Here is a 16,821-nt window from a genome sequence, read left to right as displayed (position 1 = left end):
CTTCAATAAAAGCCAGGTGGAAGGTGTTCACATGGATCCCAAGTGCAAATATATGTCAACAGGATCAAATATTTAACTAACTCTGCTTGGTACCAGTAACTACTTTGTTGAAAATGGGGGGAAATGAACGCAGTTTCTGATTGACCTGAGACTAACCAGTTAATAGATTTTCCCAGGAAAGGGTAGTTGACTGGCTGGGAACAGAAAAACGTGAAAAGTGTTTTGCTACCTTTAATGTATGGCTGGAGGGAATTGATCCCAGTAATCTCTTAAAACTAACAAGCTTCAACTCTCTTGAAGGAATGTTGTATTCACTAAGGAAAAAATGTTGGGAGAAAAGTCTGAACTGATGGGAAAAGAGACAATAAGTGTGAAAGGAGGGCTTGAAATTTGGGTTCCTCTGAAAACAAAGCTTGAAACAACAAGATCTGGGTGTAACATGATATACTGGGAATGGGATCTGAGCAGGAAAAGAGTGATATCAGGGATGTGAACAAGGGAAATCCAAGTTTAGGAAGACTTAGCTAGCTGACTAGCCCATGGTCAACATGGTTCCAAGACTACAAGAAATTACAAGAAATTTACTTTAATTTTCTTTCTTTTAAATGGTCAATTAGAAAGTGAATTCTGTGCCTTCTTCAAGCAGAATTTTTCTTTCTCAATATTCTGTTCATTTGTGTAAGCATCTTAAACAACTGCTTGATAACAGAATAATTTGATGAGACTTATTTTTTACTTTAATGTTTAGTTGAGATTACTGAAAACTGGGCCTAAAGTGAAGTTTGTCCTGATTGGTACAAGTAGAGAATGGAGGACTAGGGATGGAATTAGAGATTATAGGGTACCACATTCAGTTCCTAATAAAACAAGTAAAGGACAGTGTCCCAAATAGATTGTTGAAAAAGATATTCATCTCTATTTAACATGTAAATTCAGCATTTTCTATATTAAATTAAAAATGAAAGAATGTTCCTATATTTGGTCTTTTAAAGACATTCCAGGTTGGTTAAGGAAACAAACACTGCCTATGAAATCATAACAACTTAATCATAAAAACCTGATTACTACTTAAATTTACAAGAATGTCAGTGCTAAGAATTATTTCCCTGGATCTCACAAGTGTACATGATAGTCATATGAATAGACCTGTGTGGCTATATCGCTGGTATCTAATTTAGAGAATAGATATATAGAGATTAGATCACATAGCTGAGTGTGATCTCAACTTTTCTACACACTCCCATGCCCCACACACCCAAAGACTTGTACTAATCCTTATAGATCCATGACTTTTCCTCCTCCCCTCTCTCAGAGTCTATTAAAATTTCTTTTCAAGTACTAATGTGATTCGCTTTAGAAAATATTGAGTTAAACCTAATTGTTGTCATTTAGCTTTTAGATAGAGAACCAAGAAAAACTTATTAAAAGTGTATTTTGGTATTCTTTGAAAATGGTAAGAAGTACATTATCATTGAGTCCCTGAATATACATTATATAAAGTATTTTGTGAGGAATTCCCTATACAAATCAGTACTTGAAGAAATAAATGACTTCTCTGAATGAGAATGAACTGGGAAATTTCAAAGTGTCAATCAGTGAATCAAAGATGAATCATAGCATTCTATAGAAAAAATAATCTTGATGTAATCTAGTCAACACCATTACATTTTTTCTTATACCAGCTGATAGTACTTTTAATTTTTTAATTTTTATTTATTAATTTTTATTAGTGAAACACCATGAGGTGCAGTTGTAGACTTACATACCTTTGTGCCTGGGTTTCATTTATACAAGAATCAAGTACCCATATCTCCACCAGTGCCCATTCTCCACCACCAAGGAACCCAGTGATCCTCCCACCCCCCACTCGCCCCACCTCAGGGCATTCCCTTTTGCTTTTTCTTTGTTTTACGGTGTTGTGGTTTGCAATGGAGGTCAATACTATTACATTTTCAAAGAAGAACATAGGCCCCTATATGTTCAAGACACTACTACTGTCCTGCGGTTCTTCCCAGCATGTACCCTACTCCAAGCCAGCCCTTTGGAAATATGCTGGGAAGGACAACTGGATGTTCCTTTCCTCACACTGACCTGCAAGATTCTTGTTGATTCTCAGCCACATCAACTATTTCATTTGTTGCCTGATATCACCTCCTGTCCTTTATTTTTTTTAAATATTTGATTTGTTTCTGGAACACAAAGAAAAAAATTAAATGGATGAATAAAACAAAAGCAAAATCAAACCTTTACACTCTGACATCAAAATAGTCCTTATAGGAGGGGAATTAAATGACTGAAATGGGTAGGGGAATGTTGTTACTTGGTTGTGGACAGTAGCTGGATATTTGACAGTGCATGGAGTATGAATACAGAGTTGCTGAGATGAGGAACTCTGTACTTGAAGCGAATACAGTTTGTAAACTAGTCATCACAATTATATGTCCATATGAAATTTACCTACATATGCTTTGTGCCTTCCTTGCATGTATATGTTATGCATTCCTTTATCATGGCCTCAGAAATGTATCTGAGGGCACTCGGAAATTAGTTGAGCCCAAAGTATGGGGAGAGAGGTAGTAAAGAATTGGAGGAGGAAGAAATATGAGTTGGAGCTTAAGAGCCGTGTAAGAGGAATATATAGATATATATGTGTGTGTAAATACACATATATATGTATAAATATATATATGGGCTGGAGCCATAGCACAGTGGGTAAGACATTTGCCTTGCATGCGGCCAACCTGGGTTTGATTGCTCTGCTCCTCTCAGAGAGCCCGGCATGCTACTGAGAGTAACCCTCCCTCATGGCAAAGCCTGGCAGGCTACCTGTGATCTATTCAACATGCCATGAACAGTAACAACAAGTCTCACCATAGGGACGTTTCTGGTGCCCACTCGAGCAAATCAGTGAACAATGGGAGGACAGTGCTACGGTGCTATGGTTAATTCAAACGTTGTTTATGCAAAATTTGAAAGAATCAAATAAATATTCTATAAATCTGATTACACCTATTAAATTAATATAACTGTAAATAGTGTTTAGAAATGAAGTTGAAGAATTTTAAGGCTATAGAAAGATATTGACAATATATCAAGAAACACTTGGATTTTTGAGGAGCAAGAACACGTAGCTGTTGTCCTTTCTTAAGGTTATTTTTTTGTCTTTAATAGAATATGCTTTCCCTGAGTTTTGTTAATAGCTTCCGTTTTTTAGAAAGCATCATAATAAATTATTTTTTTAAAAAAAGTAAAAAAACTTGTGTTTGTGAGTGGATTCTGTATGTTTGGAACCTGGGAAGTATTTTCCTATGTAAGTTACATTAAACATGATATTTATAACAGAAATACCATCTGCAGTACTATTCACAATAGCCAGAAGAAACTATGGTATGCCTACACAATTGAATACTACACAGTTGGCAGGAAAATCACATCATGAAGTTTGCTTATAAATGGATGTACAGGGAAGAATATCATGCTCAATGAAATCAGTCAGAAGGAAAGGGGTATACTGATTGGACTACCCCATTTTTTGTATATAAAAAACCAGAATATGAGACTAATACCCAAAGATAGCAGAAACACAGGCCAGGAGAACTGGTCAATGGTTTGACGCTTGCCACAAGTGCTGAAGGCGAGCATTTGGAATAAAGAAGGGACCGCTATGATAATGATAGTTGGAAGTGATTACTCTGGGTGAGAACTGAGTCCTGAACGTAGGTAAAGAAATAAACGTGAGATCCTCTCATTCTCCGTATTACAATCCATAATGCCCAAAGGATTAGAGAGAGAGAGAGAGAGAGAGAGAGAGAGAGAGAGAGAGAGGTGACTGCCATAGTTTAGAGACAGCAGGCTGTCAGGTGGGGTTTGGGGTTGGGAGAGGGAGTGGTGGGAGAGAAACTGGGGACATTAGCAATGGAACTGTATACTAGTGGAGGTTAGGTGTTAAAATATCCTATGATTGAAACTGAGACATGAAAAGGTTTGTAATTTGTGTCTCCTGCAGATTCAATATTAAAACATGATATTTTGTTTCTACCAACATGACTAACCTATGAATTTGCTGAAATTTATTTTTATCAACTTGGCTGGGCTCATTACATGGATGTCTGTGTGGTAAAATTTTTTTTCATTTTATGCGGACTGAAGAGACAAAAATCATAGGGTTGGGACTTCTGGTGGAAGGAGAGAAGAGCACAAAACACCCTGTTGACCACACCTCAGCAGGGTCACCTAACTTGCCTAATGACAGACCTCCTTCACTGATTTCTTCTTTTGTAATGTGGAAAAATGAAAAGACTTTGCAGGCTGACAGGGGGTTGTCCCCTCCAGTTCACACTGTTTTCATTTCGATCAGAATTGTTTAAAGATTATTTGAAAAATTTGGAGCTTAATGATTTGTTCTCACATATTTCCCCTACATGGTGTCAGTGGGCATTGATCCAGGAAGGCCAGCATGAAAAAGTTGAGGTGTATGTCTTAACCACCAATGCCAACACTACTATAAGTATGGAACCCAGAGTACAATAGTAAAACTTCAAAATGTGTTTGTCAAGGAAATCGGTGGGAATGCAGGGAGAAATGGGTAATTTGTTGGTGGAGGGATGCAGACACTGGTGGTGTGATTAGAATTGGAATATTGTATGACAAATCTCCAATATAAATGACTTTGAAAATCAAAATTGCCTATATTTAAAATAAAAGAGAAGTCAACTTATGTCTATAATTCAAGAAAGCTTATCTTGGCAAATTTTGGCAGGGAGACCATAGTTGGTAGAGAGAGGGAGAAAGAAAGGGAGAGTTGACAGTCGGGAAGAGAAGCCAGGATATAATGGAAGAGATGAAAACTGATCTTAGAAGATTTGGAGCCATCAGAGTTTAGAGAGTTAAATGGTGAGAACATTGCAGTTTAGATACTTAAATAGTGAGATTGGTTTCATTCATCAGCACTGTATACATAGAAAGAGTTCAAATACCTCACAGATATTCATGCTATAATAATTAACAAGGGAAGCGTTTTTTCCTGAAGCTCTATGTAAGGATAATATATTGCCAGGAAGAATGATAAGAAGTTGTTTCTCTTTTTCACAGATTAATACATTAGAGATGAAAACTTTTATACAAAGGAATCTATGATCTTGTCCTGTTGCTCTGTTTTCTTGTCATCATTCCATTCTCCCCCATGACCCTACCTAATCAGGGCTATCGACATTTCTCAGCAGTGTCACCACATAGCCTCAGAGCATGTGTTAACTGCAGGTAGCTCACAGCTCTCATGTTTGCCCCCCATCCAAGCCAGAGCCATCCTTCTGAAACCAAGGATATTTGCTGAAGGCCAGTTCTTCCTTGAAATGGCAGTCATGGTTTACCTCTTCTTAATCATTGTGTTTACATATTTAGATGAATGTCACTATACTATTGACAGGTATTTTCCAAACTAAGAAAAGCATAAACATTTCCCTTTCCCCCACGAATTTTGTGCTAGTTATTTTCTATCCACTGCTAATTATATGTGATAATAAGGAAATAGATCTGAAGTAAAAACAAGTACATTTGTCAATTTGGTGCCATGACTAGTCAGTCTGAGTATAAGTATATATTTCTAGAAAAAAAAAAAAGCAGAAGAAAAGGAGTTGGTTGCTAGCAAAGATTGCCAAACCTCTGCCAAGAAATCCTTTGAAAATAATAATTCTGACTATGGACTGAACATGATTGCCACTCAATGCCTCTTTTGCAGATCACAACACCCAAAAGGAGAGAGAGAAAAAAAGGAAATGCCCTGCCACAGAGGCAGGGTGGGATGGGGGGGATCTGTGTGAGAGGGATACTGGAATACATGGTGGTGGAAAATGGGCACTGGCGGAGGAATGGGCATTTGATCATTGTATAATCGAAACCCAAGAACAAAAATTTGTAAATGTACAACTGTACATTATGGTGTTTCACTAATAAAAATTTAAAAAAATAAAATAAAATAAAAATTGTTTCGTCTGCCAGAGATCAGCAGATGGGAACCTGAGTGAAGGCAAAAGATTAAATCGGTTGACTTTTATTTTTCCTTGAGTATATTAATTTGATTTTGGAGTCAATTTATATGACAGTTCATCAAGACACAGAAATTTTCAGCACTTCTCTTGTTTAAAAGTATAGTGTTACACCATATCTCTCTCACATTATTTTTATTTCTGATAGTTTGACACAAAAGATAAGTCAAAATCATAGATAAATGTAAATTATTTAAATACTGTTTTGATTATTTAAAATTACATTATAGAATTACTAGAATTTCATAAATTTTAAGATTATGGATAATCAACATGCATGTATCATATTACACTCACAATTGAAAGGCCTCCTCTGTCATTCACTATTGTTCAGTTTTTCTACTTTGATTACACCTTTCCATCTGGTAACTAAATAGTCTTATAGTTCTAAAGTTTGTTTTTATGGCTTTGAAAAGATCCAAATTATACAATTTTTAACATTGGATGAAACTAGAGTATATCATGCATGTAAAGTTAGCCTTAAGGAAAGGAACAGATACAGAGAGATTTTTCTCATATGTGGGATGTAAAGACACACAGCAAGGTAGCAACAAAGGTTCAAGGACAATGTATGGGGAGAACTGATCCACACAGTTGAGTCAGGGGTTTGGGAGGGAGGGATTCTGGGGGTTTGGGGGAGAGGGAGGGTTTATTTTTTGAGACAATGAGGAGTGTCATGTTGTAATAATGTGTATGAGGAACCATTGTTAATTGAATTATAAATCATAGAATATTAATATTGTTTTAGACGTTTGTCTGTCTCATTTTATTCTTTTAATTTGTTTTCTCCATATGCCACATATGCATGAACTTGTATGATGCCTATCTTTCCCTGCCTGGCTTATGTCACTAAACATATTATCCTCATGTTATGCTTTTCTATACAAATAATAAGAAGATTTCACTTCATATAACTGAGTAGGATTCCATTGCTTTACACCCTTTCATTTTCAAAATTTGGGGTTTAAAACATACAAATATTGATTTTAACAATGCTCTGGTGTTTTAAAATTTTTAGTTCAGTGAAGAAAAGGTAAAGGCCCTCCCGTTGATCGTCGATTTACTCGAGCGGGCCCAGTAACGTCTCCATTGGAGACTTTGTTGTTACTGTGTTTGGCATATCGAATACTCTCGGTAGCTTGACGGGCTCTCCGAGAGTGGCAGAGGAATCGAACTCGGGTCGGTCATGTTGGCCGCTTGTAAGGCGAACGCCCTACCGCTGTGAAGAAAAATAGATTTTATTGAACAACACTTAGAAACTTGTGAAACAGGCATAGGGTGGAATGGAATATATGTTCAAGAGAGAACACTTGTTTTACAAAGCAAGCAAGGAGTGACATACAGAAAGGAAGTACGGTATTTCTTTAAGGAAGAACACAAGATTGAGGACCAAGCCCACTCTGGTAGTTTAGGAATAAGAACTTGGAGTGGTATGAACTTAACTTGTACACTTTAGGGGAGAACCTGAGTGAAACAAATAGAAGTACGTTCAGAAGAATGATAAACTGGAGTCTATACTTTGAGTGAGAAGGGTAGAGAGTTCTTTGGGGAGATCTGGACTATGGAGAACAGTAATATTATAACATTAATGATAGTATCTTACCGTGGGATTCCAAAAAAAATCTTTAAGAGTGGCGTCAGAAATGATAACATTCTTAGGTATTTGGATTTCCTGTGGAAACTACTGGAAAGCTGAGTTTATGCTCTGGATGCCTCTGCCTGAAACAAGGTCAACAAATCATGAATGAAAAATTACAAGTTACATGCATCAAGGATTCTGATCCCAGTGGAAGGCTAGCTTTTGGGTGGACAATTTCTACTGCTGGCCTGATTTAGATTCTGATCCTGGGATACGTAACAGAAAGGAGGTAGTGACAGGTATCCTTAGAAGTGAAGCCTCTGAGACAGAATTCATTCATGCCAACTTATGGGTTATCAATGTTTGCTCATGGCTGCTACCATTATAACATGCCATTCAACAATTCTGTGGTTTCAATTTACTGTGTCAATGTAAAGATGAAGTTTCTAAATGGAAGGTAAAAATCTGAGGCCCTCAAGATGATGAATTATTGGGAGGCGGGTGGAGCTGGAGCTATAGTACAGCAGGTAGGGCATTTGCCTTGCACACGGCCTACCCAGGTTAGATTCCCAGCATCCTGTATGGTCCCCCCAAGCACCGTGAGGAGTAATTCCTGACTGCAGAGCCAGGAGTAACACCTGTGCATCGTCAGGTGTGACCCAAAAATGCAAAAACAAAAAGATGATGCCTTACCTTTAGATATTTTGAAGTCAAGTAGAAACAGCCAGGAAGCTCACCAGAAAAGAGTTCTCCTGGGTCGAAAACATCATCACCTCTTGCGTGAGAGCATAGAGAAAATAACGTTTCCATTTTATGCCATGTTAAAGCAAGCCAGACATGATCTTGGAAAGTTTGTCAAAGGAAAGCATGGCTATAGGAAGGATAAGATGACAACTGAATCTTAGAGGTAAAATATACAAGTGAAGAAAAGGTCAAGAAGTAGGCGGTACGATGGCGACCAGGTATACTAAGAAAAGCATTTTTTAAAAAATAAAATGCAATGAGACATCAAAAAAGACCTTTTTAAATGTTTAAGGTCAGGGATATAACTCAGGGATAGAGCATTTGCCTTCCATTGTATGATGATCTGGGATTGATCCTTAGCATTGCAAACAGCATTATTTTTTAATTTTTAATTTCTTTCTTTCTTGCTTATTTGCTTGCTTGTTTTTCTTGTTTTTTTTTTTTTGGATCGCATCTGGCTATGCATAGGGGTTATTTTTAATTTTAAAAAAATTATAATTTTTATTTTTTACCTGTGGTTTAAAATGAAATCTAAAATATTTTAGAGTAAATATATGTGAAGAAGAATAAAATTCACGGGAACTATTTAGTGTTCTTAACGATACAGCAGTCAGAATTTTGAGGTTAATTTTATGGGTAGTGCATAAATAATTTTTCCCCATTATGTGGGCTGTCTTTTTATGATGGTCACCATTTTTTCTAAGTTGCAGCAACGTCTTAGTTTAATGTAGTCTCATTTGTTTATCTTCATTTCCTCTTCCTTGGTCAGTGGTGTTTCATTCTAGAAGTTTCCCTTAGCTTTAATGTCATGGAGGGATCGTCCCACATTTTTCTCCATATATCTTAAGAATTCAGGTATGTGCTTATAATAAAGTTGTTTTGAAATTTTTATCTTTGGAGATAGCTTGAAATTCAAGTGATAGTGGTGGCATTGGAATTATAGGTGATAGTGATGGTATGTTTGATATTCTTTTTCTTTAAAAAATTTATTATAGGTAAGGTCATATATTTAAAATGGTATTAACATTTATAGTCTTGGTATAAAGTTACCTCATAGCACCACCAGCAAAGTGTCTATTACTCTTCACCCCCGTGATACTATATCAGACCCTATCCTAATAAATGCCTGTATCAGTCCTTTAGAGACCAAGTTGATGAAAATGGTACATATCTAAGTTTATGTACAAGATCCATTCTGCAAAGGTGCTACTTTGAGAATCTATGTCTAAACTGGAGCCAGTTTCAATATATCACTGTTATATATTTTTTCTTTGCTTTTGGAAGTCGTAGGAAGCAAACATTCCCTCCACAGTAGAGTTCCATTCTTGTATACTTGACAAGGAAGGAACTTGACATCATGCTCCTTATAAGATAGTTCACATGAGATGTAGGAGGGGAATAAGTCTTTGAAGTATTTGTCTGGAAAAAGCAAAAACGTGAGAGTGTGAAAGGAAGAGAAAGAGAGAGAGAGAGAGACATAAAGAGAGAGAGAGAGAGACAGAGGGGGGATAGAAAGAAAATGTCTGCCACAGAGCCTAGAGGTAGGTTGGGGAAGTTGACAGGAGGGAAACTGGGGCCATTGGTCGTGGAAAATGGGCACTGGGAGAGGGATGGGTGTTGGATTATTGTATGACTGAAACCTGATTAGGAATAGCTTTGTATCTGTATCTCATTGGTGACTCAATTTAAAAAAATAAAAAAATAAATATATAAATAAAAACAACAAGAACAAAAAAAATTTTAAAAAGATTAGGATCAATGTTGAGGTTAAAAAATTCTTGTCATGGGAAAAGTGATTAGATATATTAAATAACCAGAGTTTATGTGAGGATGATATAGCAGCAAAGTTCTTATGTTCTTGAGGGTGAGGGTATATACTTCTCTGTTTTATCATTTATAGTAGCAGTTCATCTCTCCTTGTTTGCACACCTGAAGCAATATGACTTTTCAGTCTTTTCTCTCAAGATGTGTATTCTATTAAGTCATCTCTTGTTTCTATAACGTTTCCAGAGCTGAAGAAAACTTGTGACCACATTCAGGAGGCCCCAAGGGTACCAGCTAGAGGAAATCCAAATAAAAATACCCCACAACACATCCTGATCAAAATGACCAAAACCTTAGACAGAGACAAAATTCTGAAAGCAACAAGATCAAAGAAAGAAATCTCTTACAAAGGAGCATCCTTAAAATTTACAGCTGATTTTTCTGATGAAACCCACATGGCCTGAAAACAGTGGTGGGACATAGTGAAAAAACTCAATGAAATAAAGTTTAAATAAAAAAAAAGAATGTAGGTATGATATTGAGGTTTTTAATACATTTGATCTGACTTTGTGCCTGGCACTATAAAGAGGTCTGAGTTCAATTTTTTTTTTTTTTTGCCTGTTGCTGTCCAGGTTTCCCAGCACCACTTGTTGAAGAGACTTCCTTGCTCAACTTTATATTTCTTGAGCCTTTATGAAAGATTAGGTAATAATAATCTGAGGGCCAGCGTCAGGATATTTGACTATATTCCATTGATGTGAGGCCTGTCTTTATCTGAATATCATGATATTTTGATTACTACGACTTTGTAGTAGGGTTGCAAGTTGGGGAAGCTGTTCCCTTCTTCTTTTTAACAAATATTGCTTTAGCTTTTCATGGGAGTTTATTGTTGTGTATGAGTTTCAAGAGTATTTAATCTATTTCTTTGAAAAATGTTATGGCTATCCTTATAGGAAGTGCAGTAAATCTTTATAGAGCTTTGGTGTGTATTGCCATTTTGACAGTGTTAATCCTCTCAATCCATGAGCATGGGATGTGATTCCATTTCCTAATATACTCTCTTATTTCGTGAAGTAGAGTTTTAAGGGTTTTTTTTTTATAGTTCCTTAAAATTTTATCATTTATCACTTAACTTCCCCTTAGTCGTCGATTTGCTCGAGCGGGCGCCAGTAACATCTCCATTTGTCCCTGTCGCGTGCTAGTGTAGCCCAATGGCATCTGTTCGAACCGGGAACATGAAGGGCCTCAAACCGATCGTTCATGATCTTGACGAAGAAGTCTGACCATCTGGAAGGTGGGCGGCCACGCGGTCTTTTGACATCCCGGGGAATCCAGTCAGTAACAGCTCTAGTCCAGCGGTCGTCTTTAAATCTCATTACGTGACCAGCCCATCCAATTTTCGACAACTTGGCATAAGAGACAGCGTCCCTGATTCTTGATCGGCGAAAGATGTCAGAACTCCGGATTATCTCTCTCATTTGAGTGAAACCTGATATTCCAAGCATAGCTCTTTCTATTCTTCTTTGGGAGACCTGAATACCATTCTCATCTTGTTTGCGTAGGGCCCAGGTCTCTGAGGCATATGTTAATGCAGGAAGAACAGTGGAATCAAATAGATGTGCCCGGAGCCGGAGGTTCTTCTTCCTCTTAGCTATTTCTTCGACGTTTTTGAAGGCATTCCAAGCCGCTCTCTTCCTCCTGCACAGCTCGGGTGCCAGGTCATTTGTCATGTTGACCTCTCGACTTAGGTACACATAGCGGTTGCATTCGGAGACAGTCATTCCATTGAGAGCAAATGGGGCATCAGGAACAAGGCTGTTTCGCATAAACATTGTCTTCGTAAGATTCAGCTGTAGTCCTACCTTTCCACACTCACGGTCAAAGTCGGCCAGCATTTGTGCAGCTTGGCTGATGTTTGGTGTTATTAAAATAATGTCATCAGCAAATTGGAGGTGGTGTAGTTGCCGAGCATCTATCTTCAGTCCCATTACGTCCCATTCCAGTCGTCGCATGATGTTCTCGAGGGTGGCACTGAAGAGTTTTGGTGAAATGGTATCACCCTGCCGCACCCCTCTCTTGACATCAACGATCACTTCTTTGTAGAATGGTGAGATCCTGCTAGTGAATCTGTAATACAGCTCACGGAGGATCCTGATGTACTGGTCTTGAATGCCCTGATTGGCTAGGGCTTCAATGACCACTTCCGTCTCAACAGAATCAAAGGCCTTGTTTAAATCAATGAACATTAAACAGCGGCATCTTGAACTCCAGAGAAACCTCAATGAGCTTGGTTATCGCGTGGATATGGTCGATGGTGCTGAATCCTTTGCGGAACCCTGCTTGCTCGTATGGTTGTCCTTCATCTAGTGTTCTGCCAATCCTATTTAGGATGACTCGAGTGAACAACTTGTAAATGACAGACAATAGGCAGATCGGGCGATAGTTGCCAATGTCATGGATGTCTCCCTTCTTGAACAGTAGTACGGTCCTGCTGGTTTTCCATTGAGACGGAAACTTGCATTCAGACAGGTAGCGAGTGAAGAGCCGAGCCAGTGTATTGATGAGTACTGACGGCAGGTTCTTCAGGTGTTCAGGTCTGACCTTGACTGGGCAGGGTGCTGTTGGTTTCTTTACCAACGAAATGGCGTGTCGGATTTCGGAAGGGAGAACTTTGGGAAGGACATATCCATCCTGTGTAATTTGGTATGTCGGCAAGTGGACATGGTTATCGAAGAGATTTGAGTAGAAGTCATGGTAATCTTCTCCATTGCCGTTCTGGAGGATGTGATGGATCCATCAGGACATCGGAGGGCAGTCATCTTGGTCTTATAGTTGGCGAAGGACAGGCGGGCGTTACGAATACTTTTCCTGGCTTCTGCCGCATCTACCAGTACTTCTGCTCTTCTCTCTTTGAGGTCTTCCTTGATCGCATCTCTGCACTGCTTTGCGAGCTCAGATGTTAGCTTGCGGTTGCCTGAGGCATGCGCCAAACCATGCTGGCAAATTAGCTCAAGAGTTTTCGAAGATAGGCCATTTTTTGTGGCTATCTCTCTCTTGGCTTTCCTCACACATTCATGGAGGTGCTGAACCAGTGGATCGTATTCCTCGTCAATGTTGTCAACAATGGCATCTTCCCATGTTGCCGCAATAGTACCAAAGTATAGTTCCTTAACATTTTAGTTGATTCTAATATAATATACTCGATTTTCTGAGGTATTATTGTGAATGGGATTGTTTTTCTCTATCTCTTTTTTTCTCTTTCATTTGAAATATATGGGAAAGCCATGGACTACCGGATATTGATTGTGTAATATGCTACTTTACTAAACAAATCTATTGTTCCCAGGAGCTTTTTTGTAGGTTCTTTGGGATTTTCCAAGTATAGTATCATGTTATCTCCAAATAGTAAAAGCTTGAGTTCTTCCTTTTTTATATGGATGCCCTTGATATCTTTTCTTTTTACCGAAATCCTATGGCAAGTACTTCAAGTACTATGTTGAATAGGTGTGGTGAGAGTGGGTAACTTCTTTTGTGCCTAATTGTATTCTGGGATTCTAGCTCATTGATTTCTGCTCCAAACCTTTAGTTTTCTCCCAGTTGAGAATAATGCTTGCTGTGGGTTTGTGGTAGTTTGCTTTGACTAGATTGAAGAAAGTACTTTCAACTCCCATTTTCTTGAGAGTTTTTCACCATGAATGGGTGCTGGATCTCATCAAATGCTTTATCTACATCTATCGATATGATGATATGACTTTTATCTTTATTTTATTGAGATGGTGTATTCTGTTGATTGACTAGAGAATGTTAAGCCATCCTTGCATCCCCAAGATAAACCTACTTGGTCATAGTGTGTGATATTTTGTTGAGTTTCTGGATTCTCTTTGCTGGTATTTTCTTGAGAATCTGTGTATCTGTATTCATCAAGGAAATAGGTCTGTAATTTTCATTTTTTGTGGTGTCTCTGTCTGTTTTGAGTATTAGGGTGATCTTTGCCTCATAGAAGCTATTTGGGAGCATTTCTGTTTCTTCAATTTCCTGGAAAATCTTAAAAATGTTGTCAGCAGTTCCTCTTTAAAGGATTGAAATATTTCACTATTGAATCCATCTGGGCCAAGGATTCTGTTTGGGGGGATATTTTGACCATCATTTCAATTTCCTTGGTAGTGATAGGTTCAAGTATTCCAAATCTTCTTGGTTCAGCCTTGGGAGGTAATTGGAATCCATTAATTTATCAATTTGTTAAAGATTCTCTCATTTCCTGCTGCAAAGATTCTCAAAATAATCTCTGATGATCCTATGGATTTCTGTAGTTTCTATTAGGATACCCCCCTTTGCATTTCTGATTCGATTTATTAGAATTCTTTCTGTTTCTTTGAGAGGCTTCTAGAGGTTTATTGATCTTGTTTATTTTCTCAAAGAAACAGCTTTTGCTTTTATTGGTCTTCTGGATTGTATTTTGGGTTTCTAGCTCATTGATTTCTACTATAAATTTTATTATTTCCTTGCTCCAGCCTAGTTTGCACTCCTTTTGTTGGTCATTTTCCAAAATCTTGAGCTCTAATTTATTCATGTAGGCCCTTTCTTTCTTCCTGATAAATTCTGGCAGAGGTATAATCTTTCCTCTTAACACTGCTTTTGCTGTGTCCCACAAGTTCTGGTAGCTCGCGTCCTCATTCTCATTTGTTTCTGGAACCTTTTTATTTCCTCTTTGATTTCTTCTCTAAGCCAACGGTTGTTCATTCCTTCACTTAAGTAAAATATTTCCTTGCTGAGATTTATTCTGTTTGATCTATTGAGAAGTGACAAAGTAGTGTTGAAATCTCCACCTAGTACTGTTTTGCTATCAATGTTTTTCTATAAGTCTATTAGAAGTTGTTTTTAAGTATTTTGCTGGTCTGTCATTGAGCATCTACATTGAGGAGGGTGAGTTCTTTCTGATGTAAAGATCCCATGATCATGCAGAAATGACATTCACTGTCTCTTATAACCTTTAGCCTGAAGTCCATGTGGTCTGATACTAGTATGGCTACTCCAGCTTTGTGGAGGTGTTCTTTTCTTGAATACTTGTTTTCCAGCCTTTTACTTTTAGCCCATGGTTGCTTTGATTGCTCAGATATGTTTCTTGCAGGTATCAGAATGTTGGGTTCAGTGTTCTAATTCATCTTCCTATTCTGTGCCTCTGAATTGGCACATTTAGTCGATAGACATTGAGAGAGATTGTTGTTATGGGGATTTGTGCTATCTTTATGTAGAATTTTTGTACTTGTGGGAATTGCCTTAGCTTAAAGTAGCCATGTTCGTTCTTCTTGCAACAAAAATATGGAACTCTTTACAAGTTTGCATGTCATCTCTGTGCAAGGACCATGCTCATCATTGTATCATTTCAATTTTAGTATATGTGTAACCAAACCTAGTAGGAGTTATTTTTTCTGTTCTGATTAATTTGAGTGTTGTCCTTACTTACCCTATGGCAGACAGTGGTACCTAATCAAAGAAAGTATTTCAAAGCAGCTTGATAGATTTAGAACTTTAATGTCCCAGAAAGAAAAATATGGTTTTTACCATATTATCTTTTACCATAATCAAGGCATCAGTTTTACAAAATAATTCTTTTGGAAGATGTTATATGAGTCCTGTTTAATGCACTTCCCTGAAACCTTCATTAAGACCATTAAACTAGAGCCTTTTGCTGTTCTCACCTCAGTCCCGTGTACATCTCCAGGAAAAGGTGGATGGTGTTGTCTGCACTTTGACCACCTTGAATATAAGTAGGATTTTTCTCCTGAAGGAAGAGGTGAGGATCATATTGATGATTTCATTCCACATTATTATAAGTTCAACTTGAATGGAAGTTGACACTTATGAGGCTCCTGTAAAGGACAGAATAAAGGGTCTCAGTGAAGTTTAATGGCCAACACACATTAACAACACAGATGACTCAAAGCAGCCTGTGTGCATCTTTGTGTATAGTGAGTTTCATATCTAATGATAGTGATTCTCAGTCATGACACACAGGCAAAACAGACCTATAATTAAAAATCTAGTTATCTGAGCAGAGTGGGGTTTCTTAGGTGATTGAACAAGTGTGTAGTAATTTATTACTAAGCACATACGTAGTTAGAATGATGTGTACTTTTTGATCTAAAATTAATTCCAAATATGTCTAAAATGACAGTCTCCTGACCCCACACCTGGCTTTCTTCACCAGGGTCCCTTGGAGGCGGTGTGTTGAGTTTCCCTCACCGCGCCGAGCAGAGCCCCGGCACCTGAAGACCTCTGCAACCAGCCATAGGTACGCTTTAGACTACTCTCCCCAAGCTTGAAGGAGCCTCATGCATGAACGAATCTGACAGAGGAACCCAGGTGTGCGCAACCGGGGGATGAGATCTCCAAGGCTGCTCAGATCAAGACTGGGCCCCCTCCAACCAGATCCCCCATCTCCTAGTAGCTAAGTGTTACAACCATGAACTGCCCCTGGAGCCATGTAATCCCATCAATGGCCAAGATACAGAGACTGGATTTTGTTGATAAGACAACAATTACTGTCCAGTTCTCACTCTGAGAGAACCTGGTAGGCATTTGCGAGTGTCTTGCCCTTGTGTTTACCAGTCATTTACACTTCTTTCAATACATTTTATATATGATCATGGTTTATGCTTATTTTTAATATTGAAGTTTAATACCTAAATA

General features: G+C 38.0%; 1 pseudogene; it reads right to left on the bottom strand.

Annotated features, from left to right (window-relative positions):
* Nucleotides 1-15,444: 15,444 nt before the first annotated feature.
* LOC130036970 (uncharacterized) lies at nt 15,445-15,541 on the bottom strand (annotated as a pseudogene).
* Between the last annotated feature and the right edge of the window lie 1,280 nt (nt 15,542-16,821).

This window comes from Sorex fumeus, unplaced genomic scaffold, assembly GCF_029834395.1.
Source record: "Sorex fumeus unplaced genomic scaffold, SorFum_2.1 ptg000070l, whole genome shotgun sequence".
In the NCBI taxonomy this organism is placed as follows: domain Eukaryota; kingdom Metazoa; phylum Chordata; class Mammalia; order Eulipotyphla; family Soricidae; genus Sorex; species Sorex fumeus.
Note: the sequence above shows the minus strand (reverse complement) of the source record. Positions and strands in the feature narration are given on the sequence as shown.